This window comes from Paroedura picta, chromosome 4 (genome assembly GCF_049243985.1).
Source record: "Paroedura picta isolate Pp20150507F chromosome 4, Ppicta_v3.0, whole genome shotgun sequence".
Classification (NCBI taxonomy): Eukaryota; Metazoa; Chordata; class Lepidosauria; order Squamata; family Gekkonidae; genus Paroedura; species Paroedura picta.
Window position 1 is genome coordinate 93,658,532 of NC_135372.1, and position 9,186 is coordinate 93,667,717.

The 9,186-nt window shown below is 41.6% G+C and overlaps 1 protein-coding gene across 6 annotated transcripts in view; it reads right to left on the minus strand.

Annotated features, from left to right (window-relative positions):
- The window catches only part of FKBP5 (FKBP prolyl isomerase 5), a 75,339-nt gene that overhangs the window by 63,836 nt on the left and 2,317 nt on the right, over positions 1 to 9,186 (minus strand). The window lies entirely within an intron of this gene.

Below are 9,186 nucleotides of genomic sequence, written 5' to 3' on the forward strand. Positions count from 1 at the left end.
TGGCCATTCTTCCAGGTTGCCATGGGACACAGAGTAATCAGTTTCTTTGCTCTAATGCTATATCTATATCAAACTAATGCAATACCCTGTGTGGGATAGCCTTTGAAAAGTGTTTGGAAACTTCAATTGGTATGGGGGTATACTAAGGCTAACCTGGTCATCTTTCAGTCAACTTCAGTGGCTCCTGCCTTCTGACTTTAGTCTGATGGCGACCCAGGAGAGGGTGTTCTGGGACACAGCACCAAAACACTGAAACCTCCCCAGGAACACTCATCTGCCTCCTTCTGTTGTTATCCTGTCAGCAGGTGAAGATGCTTTTGTTTGGAGTTTCCTCCTTCCTGCTGAATGTTCTTATGTTTGTTTTAGCTCTCATTTTGTTTTAATGTTCTATTGGTTTAAATTATTTTATTATTTAAGTTTTAATTTGTTAGCCATATTGGTAGCTCTTGTGAGGGTGGACTGGCACGTTATTAATTTTTATTTTTTATTTTATTTATTTAGATTTATATACCGCTCTCCCTGAAGGCTTATAAAATAAAATACTATTTCTGAGACATCAGGATAACACAGAGTTGGAAGAGACCACAAAGAGCCATCTAGTCCAGCATCTCACCTTCTTGGGGGGGAAAATCACACACTCCTGACAGGCGCTCATCCAATCTCCTCCTAAAAACTTCCAATGAAGGAGACTCTACCACCCTCCTGTATCAATGTTTGTAAGTGTCAGGTGACAAAAAAGAAAAGAAAAGAATCCCAACGTCAAGTACAGGCTAAGGGGCCTGAACTTGCTAAGACTGAGAAACAACCAGATCTTGGGGTTGTAGTGGATAGCTCAATGAAACTGTCAACCCAATGTGCTGCAGCAGTGAAAAAGATATCAGGAAAGTGACTGAGAATAAAATGGCTGATATTGTAATGTCCCTGTACAGATCCATGGTATAGCCTCATTTGGAATACTGGGTGTAGTTCTGGTCACTATATCGCAAAAAGAATACTGCAGAGCTAGAAAAAGTATAGAGGAGGGCAAGCAAGATAATTAGCTATGAGGAAAGGCTGAAGAGTCTGGGACTTTTCAGTTTAGAAAAGAAATTGGCACAGAGTGGTAAGGCAGCGGACATGCAGTCTGAAAGCTCTGCCCATAAGGCTGGGAGTTCAATCCCAGCAGCTAGCTCAAGGTTGACTTATTCTTCCATCCTTCCGAGGTCGGTAAAATGAGTACCCAGCTTGCTGGGGGGTAAACGGTAATCACTGGGGAAGGCACTGGCAAACCACCCCGTATTGAGTCTGCCATGAAAACACTGGAGGACATCACCCCAAGGGTCAGACATGACCTGGAGTTTACACAGGGGATACCTTTACCTTTTAAGGAGAGACATGACAGAAGTTAATAAAATTATGCATGGGTGGAAAGAGTTGATAATTTTTTTTGCCTCTCCCAAAATACCATAATTTGAAGACATTCAATGATGCTGATGGGCAGTAGGTTCAGGATGGACAAAAGGAAGTACTATTTTACACAGAGAGTGATGAAAATGTGCAATTCACTGCCAGAGGATCTAGCAATAGCCACAAAAATAAACAGCTTTAAAGGGGGTTTTGATAGCTTCATGGAGGATGTCTATCAAAAACTACAAGCCATGGTTTCTGAGGGGACCTTCCGCATTCTGAGGCACTAAACCTCTGTATCCCAGAGCTAGGAGAACGTCTATGCCCTGTTATTGACCCTCTAGAACAGCCTTTTTAAACCTTTTGACTGTGGAGGAGCCCCTGAAATCATTTTTCAGGCTTCAAGGAGCCCAGGTAGTGGTGTCAACTGGCCACACACCCCACGAGTGACATGTCACCAGAAGTGATATCACTACCCGAGTTAACAGGAAGGCTTGAGGAAGACTGAGGGCAAAGAGACAGGAGGTAGTTTAAAGTGGGGTGTGGGAGAAGAAGCAATGGAAGCAGATTCTCTAGCTAGTACCCAAGTCCATTAAGGCAGGAGGGGAAAGGCTGCGGACCCTTCACAGACCCGATTGGGAATCTCTGCTCTAGAAGAACTGATAGGCCTCTGTGTGAGACATAATGCTGGACTAGATAGGCCACTGGCCTGATAGAGCAGGCTTTTCTTTATATTCTTATTCTTTGTCCATTTCAGATCATGGAATGGACATTCTAGAATGTTGCTGGAGCCACAATCCAATTTGGACACTTCAGCAGAATTCATATTTCAAAATCCTGTTCTACCTTTCTAGAGTGGCTCTATGACCTTTAGCAATAGCCATGATACTTGTGCAACCACATTCCATAGTACAATTGCAATATGTTATCTGGGAGGAAAGCTGCACACTCGGCAGTACATGACATTGTACTTTAAAAGTTCAGAAAATGCTACATCCACAAACAGAAGCACTACTTTGAAAATTTCTGGATGCTTTGCAACAAATCATTAACAAGTACACCTTTCTTGCACCATATTGTCGCAATCTACACAGACAAGCCCAGCCAGGTCTCCTATGGGGTACTGACCTCAGGCCTGGATAGTAAGGCTTGAGCATCAACATAGCTGGAACTAGAGACAAGGAACTGGACTGAGGGCTAATATATCCATTGGACACAGTAGGCATAATGCCTAGGACCCACAAAATTTTTAGGGGCCCACAAAGGTATTTTGATGATTTTTAAAATCAGAACAAGAAAAATTAATATTTAGGGTCAAATAAAATGTTTTGATTTTTTTTCTCACATCAGAAAAACTGAAAGTTTAGGGTTCTCAAAAATCGATTATGTTTTGCCTAAAACAGAAAAATAAAATATTAATATAGCAAAAGGTCTACAAAAGTCATAATGCAACCAGGAACACAGGCTTATGCCTAGTAGACCAATTGATCCAGTAAGCTTCCCCTCCCACCCTAAGCTTAAATAGGCTGAGATAAATGCAGCTCCACCTGCTCTAGAAACAACACCAGTGTCTCCTTTTGTCCAGGTGTAACTGGGGTCAGAATTCTGCAAAAGATTACATCCACTATGCTTGGACTCAGGAGACAGAGTATGGGCTAAAGCCTGCCATTGCATCTCCGCTGGGATCTCTCGGTATGAACCCACTGCCTCTACCACTCCTAATTGATGGAGGTGGATTCTGGTGCGCTTGTGGACCAGGCCTGGTGATTAGTTGCCCCAGGACCTGGGAGCGGGGCAGAGAGCAGCTCTGGTTGAGTAGCTTCAACTGCAGGTTCATTGGAGAAAGCTCTGGAGCAGATGGACCTGGACGTCTACCCTGCAAAGATCTCACAGAATTACTTGCTGGCTCCCTAGGACTGCCACCACACAAGGAATTCGGCTCAGCTAAGCACTTGTCTGGTCATAGGGCTAATTCCTGCTTCCTGATGACAGCAGGGTTGGTCCAGGGCAGTCCCAGGCTTGGCTCGACTCAGGCCCTCAGTTGACCTGAAGCAAGGGAATGCGAATAAATCTGTATTCCCAGTATTACCCCAGGCTTCATCAGGGCATACGTCAGGCCTGGGCCGTGTGTCCATAAAACATCCATAGTCAGGGCATTGCTCCTACCCCTCTCCCCAAGTGTCACTTCCATCATCTACCCTTGCAACCTTAAAAAAAAAAATCTGATTGCATTACAATGTAATTCTAAAGTAACAAAATAGCGGGGGGAAACCCACCCTACACATTTGTATTTCTTGGTTTTAGAGAGATCTGTCTGCATGCATCTGTGGGGGTATTGTGTGAAAACAGTCCATTTTTGTAATCCTCTTGTGTGTTGTAATCGTTTTGCTTTACAACGCAATCCTAGGAATTAAGAAATATATATTTCAGACTTGGAGGGGAATTAAAAGGGCACTGGAAGGTGATTGGGGAATTTTCGCTACATCACAATGATTGACAACCTAAACCAACGCCAGGAAGTTTCCACTTTCTGTCGAATGGCTACCTTGTGAGAGCAAAAATCCAGGGTGGGCAGGCAGAAGCAGGCAAAATGCTACCCTATGCAGTTGTGGGGAAACTTGGGGCGACTAGCCCTGGACCAAAAACCAGGCAGCAAAACGACTTTGTGTTCTCCGTACAGTAATGGTCCAGGCCATAATTCTGGCTCCTCAGGGCCTTCTTCAGAGGCTTCCAAGCCAGCTCAGAAGGGGTCATGATATTTGCAACGAATCATCGACAATTGCAATTGTCTTGCATCAAATAAATAATAGTATGGAAAAGCCCTCCATCACTATAACAAATACCTACATTTATCATGATGATCCTTGTCTTTCTTTCATTCTTTATTCATCCACAAAGCAAGAAAGTAACAATTCTATCAAATTCTGCAGTTAAGATACTAAAAACCCATGGCAGAAACCAGACACTTTAAGAACATAAGAGTCCCAATGGATCAGGATAGATGTCTATCTAGTCCAGCAACCTGGTGAATAAAAAGAGCATGGAGGCTAAGCAGTCCCCTTTGCACCATTATTCAGAGGCTTGCTGACAACAGAGCTTCTATTTAGTCACCATGGCTGATAGATTTATCCTCTATTAATTTCACCCCCATTCAAAACCACCCAATGCTCATGGCCATGACTACAATCAATGGCAGTAAATTCCACAGTTTAATTACTCAGTAAGTCAAGAAGCATTTTTTATTGTCTGTTCTGAATCTTTTACCCATCAACTCCTCTGGATGCAACCTCCAAGTTCTAGTTTTTTGAGAAAGAGAGAAAAGGTGTTCTCTACCCATAATTTTATAAATTCATCAGTTTTTCTAAACTGAAAACTCCCAGATTCTGTAGCCTTTCCTTGTAGGAATGGTGCTCCAACCACTTAATCTTCTCATTTGCCATTTTCTCTCCTTACCTGCCATTATCCAATACCTTATTTTGACATCTTCTAAATGCACATATGGGATATCTGATGGTATGAAACACATTATCTTCCTAATGTTCACGTAGCATTATCGTTCTCTTTTTTGCCATATGTAAAAGTGGCTCCCAAAACATTTTCCATTCATCTCCTTTGCTATTTCAGTAGATATACATATACACATATGTATACCTGCTTTTTCTATTGTTTCATTTATAGTCAAAACATTCATACCCAGCAATAAGATAAGATACTGTCAAGGAATGACTCCTAGCTGCTCCATTTTATTTCCACAGAGTGAACAGGATTAAATTGAGTATGGATACAGTCCACCCTCTAGTGTTAAATATAACTGATAGTTAGAACATAGGACACCAGCATTTAAAACTTTTTTTAAAAGTTGTGTTCCCTCTGTGTCAATTTTCTTTAAAAATATATGCTATACCCATGTTTTCATTAGTTTTCAACATCCATCCACGAGAGCTATAAAAAGGCTTTTGAACAATTCTGGGACCAACTTCATTATCATTACTTCCAGTAATCTCTGTGTATCCTATGGTACCACAATATTTGAACCCAGTTCAAAATAAACATCCTTCTAGTCAGGTCTGGAAAAAAAATTTCAGGTTCCTGACTGCCTGCATCAAGTTTTTAGGAACCTGAATAATTTTAAACACCAGCTTTATAATGAGCAAGAAAAAAAGTAAAACTCTGAGGCAACAGCATATGATGTCTAGTTAACAGGATGCCAAGTACCTAAACACTTTCCAGATTTATCCTCAGCAGATTCTGTTTAATAAGGCAAAACACAATCATGTTTTCACTTCAGTTTTCTTGGGGGAGGGGCAGTAGGGTCCTATATGTCAGAAAATAAGCTTAAACTGTTAGAGGTGTTCTTCCTCAGACATAATTGATTGCACCTCCAAACACATTTATGAGGAAATAAATCCAAATAATGTCAGCTGAATATATTTGTAAGGAACTGGATCAAGAGGGGCAATATTTATATGAGAACAGAAGCAAAGGTTGAAAAAAACAAACAAATGACAGCTGTGAAGGATGCTAGAAACTGGAGGGCTGTATGATGTTTTGATGTCAATGTGTATTGGCTATTTGTATTTTATTCTTAAGTCAGCTGGAGTCCTTGATGAAACAAAAGAAGAATAAGAATACTGAAACAAGCTAAATACAAAAATCTTGACTGAACAGAAGATCTACAGATAGAGGAAGTGGAGCTAAACCATTGTGGTGAATATGTTTGACCACTAGGGGAAAACAAAAACAAGTCAGCAGCCGTGTCAGTGAAAGCAAATGCTCCTAAAACTAATAAGTAGATAAGTCTAAATATCCAGCTGGCATTTTTGAGACTTCTTTTGGTTATGCTGCGGCAGCACAGCACAACACAATAATGCTATCATATCCAACTAAGTACCTTTAGGATTACTGCCCCTCAACCTGCTTTGTGTGTCTACTCTATCTATATCAACAGTACTGTTACTAGGCTCCAGGTGAGGCCTGGAGATCTCTCACTATTACAGCTGAGCTCCAGATAATAGAAATCAGCTCCCCTGAATAAAATGGCTGCTTTGGAGGGCGGACTGTTGAGGTACCTCCCTGCTCCAAACCCCGCCTTCCCCAGGCTCCACCCCATAAATCATAAGGTATTTGAAATTCAGAACAGACATCCCTAATCAACACAAGCAGCAAATTACTTTGGTGTAACAAAGCAGTAGCCCAAATCCTAGGGATAGCTGACACCATGCTGTTCACGGTGTGTCAGAATATACCCTCATCTCTGAGCCATTATTACTTAGAAAGATCAGTTCTGAGTAGCACGGATTCTCCTTTCATTACAATGACTAAAAAGCTGTTAAGACATGTGGGCTTCCTCCCTAGTTGCTCAGCACTGCATCGAGGGTGACACAATAAAGTTGCTTCTGCATTCTTGGTGCAACAGGCTTTGGAAGAAGACCTAGGCCAATTCCGCACAAGTTAAATGTAGCAGAAATGTGGCAAATTGTAAACGCTACTAATTTGCAGTTATGCACAATGTTGCACACAATCTGCCACACTCCGGAAACCCATCAGCAAACAGCGATTCGTTGTAGCGCTTAAAGGGGAATCCAGAAAAGTGGATTCACCCTCCAAAAAGCGCTACAATCTTGCAAGCAATCTGCAACACTAGCAAAAAAGACCTGCGCATTAACATTGTTGCAGTTTCAGCAAAGTCCCTCCCCCTGGCTCTCTCCTCTGAACTTCCCGTGAAGCAATTGCCATTTTTTTTTCTTGGAGTGAGCGGAGAGCAACGAGCCGGCAAGCCTTCATTCACCCAGCGAGGCTTCTCCGGCTGCAGTCCCTCCACAGAGCTGCTTGAAAGCTCCCCTCAAGTCACCAAGCACAACACAGCCCCGTTTGCAAGTTCCCTTTATTTTCGCCAAAAACCGCACCCATGCACGGGGGGGGGGGATTTTTTTTTCACTCGGGGGAGCGTGGCAACGATGAATAGGCACCTCACACGCCAGCTGCCAGCTAGATGGGTCTCTACGTTAGGAGGAAGCAAGGAATCAAGGCATATTCCTTGCAACGTGTGTTTTTCTTTTTTTTTAAACCTGTTCTTAAAGGGAAAGGGGCTTCTCCTGAGCATGATAACACCCACCCATTGGCTGTTCGTTTGATTGACGGCCAGGGGCGGGACAAAGCACGGAAAAAATTGCTTCCTTTCTAGCGATTTTTGGCGAGACCGGAAACCTGTGGGAAACTATTGAAACGCTACTGGATTCCACTACAAAGGCAGGTATGTGTTATGCCAAATGAAACTATTTTAAATTCTGTTATTTCTTTCTGCAAGCAATCTGCCACATTGATCCTTGTGCGGAATGGGCCCTATTGTTCTGGCCTTGCATTCATCTCAGATATGCTAAAACTTTACACTGATTTCTGGTTTCCTGAACCAAGGGTGGACATTTGCAAGGGAAAGCTTGCTCAAAGAGAAGTTGATCAGATAAATAATTCAACTTTCTGGTATGCTGAACATCTATGTATAATCAGTGCTTTGTGCTTAAAACCATTAATTTTACCCTTTGGACATCATCTCTGAATAAATGCTTCAAAGCCATATTTATCAAGGAGGTTCTGTCCCAAGGTAAAATATACTATGTATGGTGTTTTTCAGTTTTACCCTTCATAGCATTTACATTCTCTTTGATAATTATTGTCAATACGCATTTGAAAGCAGAAATGTACCAGTGTTAAAGAGGGGAAACTCAGTTGTTGAAGCTTACTTTTTATGTTGTGCAAGTTGCAAGCAGTCATAGTCAAAAACTTCAGGTGCAATCCACTGTTCATCTGTGCAAGCTCCATAAAAATAAATAAGCCATATAATGGTAGCAAATTTACTTGCATCCCATCTTTACCTAGTTGTTGGGCTGCAGCAGAAAAACTTTCCAGTAGATTAAATCTTTCAGCTTTTTAGGACTTATGACATTTATTTGGAATTAAAGGTTGCCAGCTCTGTGGGATATTATTGGAGACTTATTGGTACAGCCTGGGAAGGAAGGGGTTTGAGGAGGGAAGCCTCAGTGGAGTATAATGGCATAAACTAGAGCATGCCCTCCAAAGCAGCTATTTGGTCCAAAGAAACTGATCTCTGCCACCTGGAGATAAATTGTAATTCCAGGAGCTCACAAGGCCCCACTTGGAGGTTGACAACCCTAAGATTCAGTAACTGTTTTGGCAATGTGTATAATTTTGGAAACATTTCTTCTCTCTTCTGGAGATAAAGACTGCCTTTCCAATACTGTTACAGTAGACCAAGAGGCTTTTGTACTATTTTGCTGAAGAATTATTTTATATGGTTACAAAAGACATTATACAGTTATGAAAGACAGGGCTTAAATAAAAGTGGGGGTTTCTCTGTAAATAAAAGCTGTTTCATATGGTACATTAAGTCATATTGCCCACTGAACTAGAAATTATCTGTCCACTCAAGCTTTTATCAACTTTTCATACCCTCTGAGATAAAGAAAACAAGTATTGCTTAAAGTTACAGTACAATTCCAAAGATGCAAAGTTGGAAGCTTTGTAAACTCTTAAGACCCTCAAACTACAAGCTATGTTGAGACAGTGGGTCTGTCAAACGATACTTTACCACAGAGTGGCTTCCTCACTCTCTCCATCAATTATTTCCTGAATTTATTATTTAATCGGGTCTGGTTGCCTACCTCCAAATCAGCATTCACCCAAGTCTTAGTATGAAAAAAGGAAGTAACATGAGATCTTATATTCCTTCCCCCCCCCCATCTCTTTCCACCTCCTCCTCCTTACATAATGAAGAAGAGACAC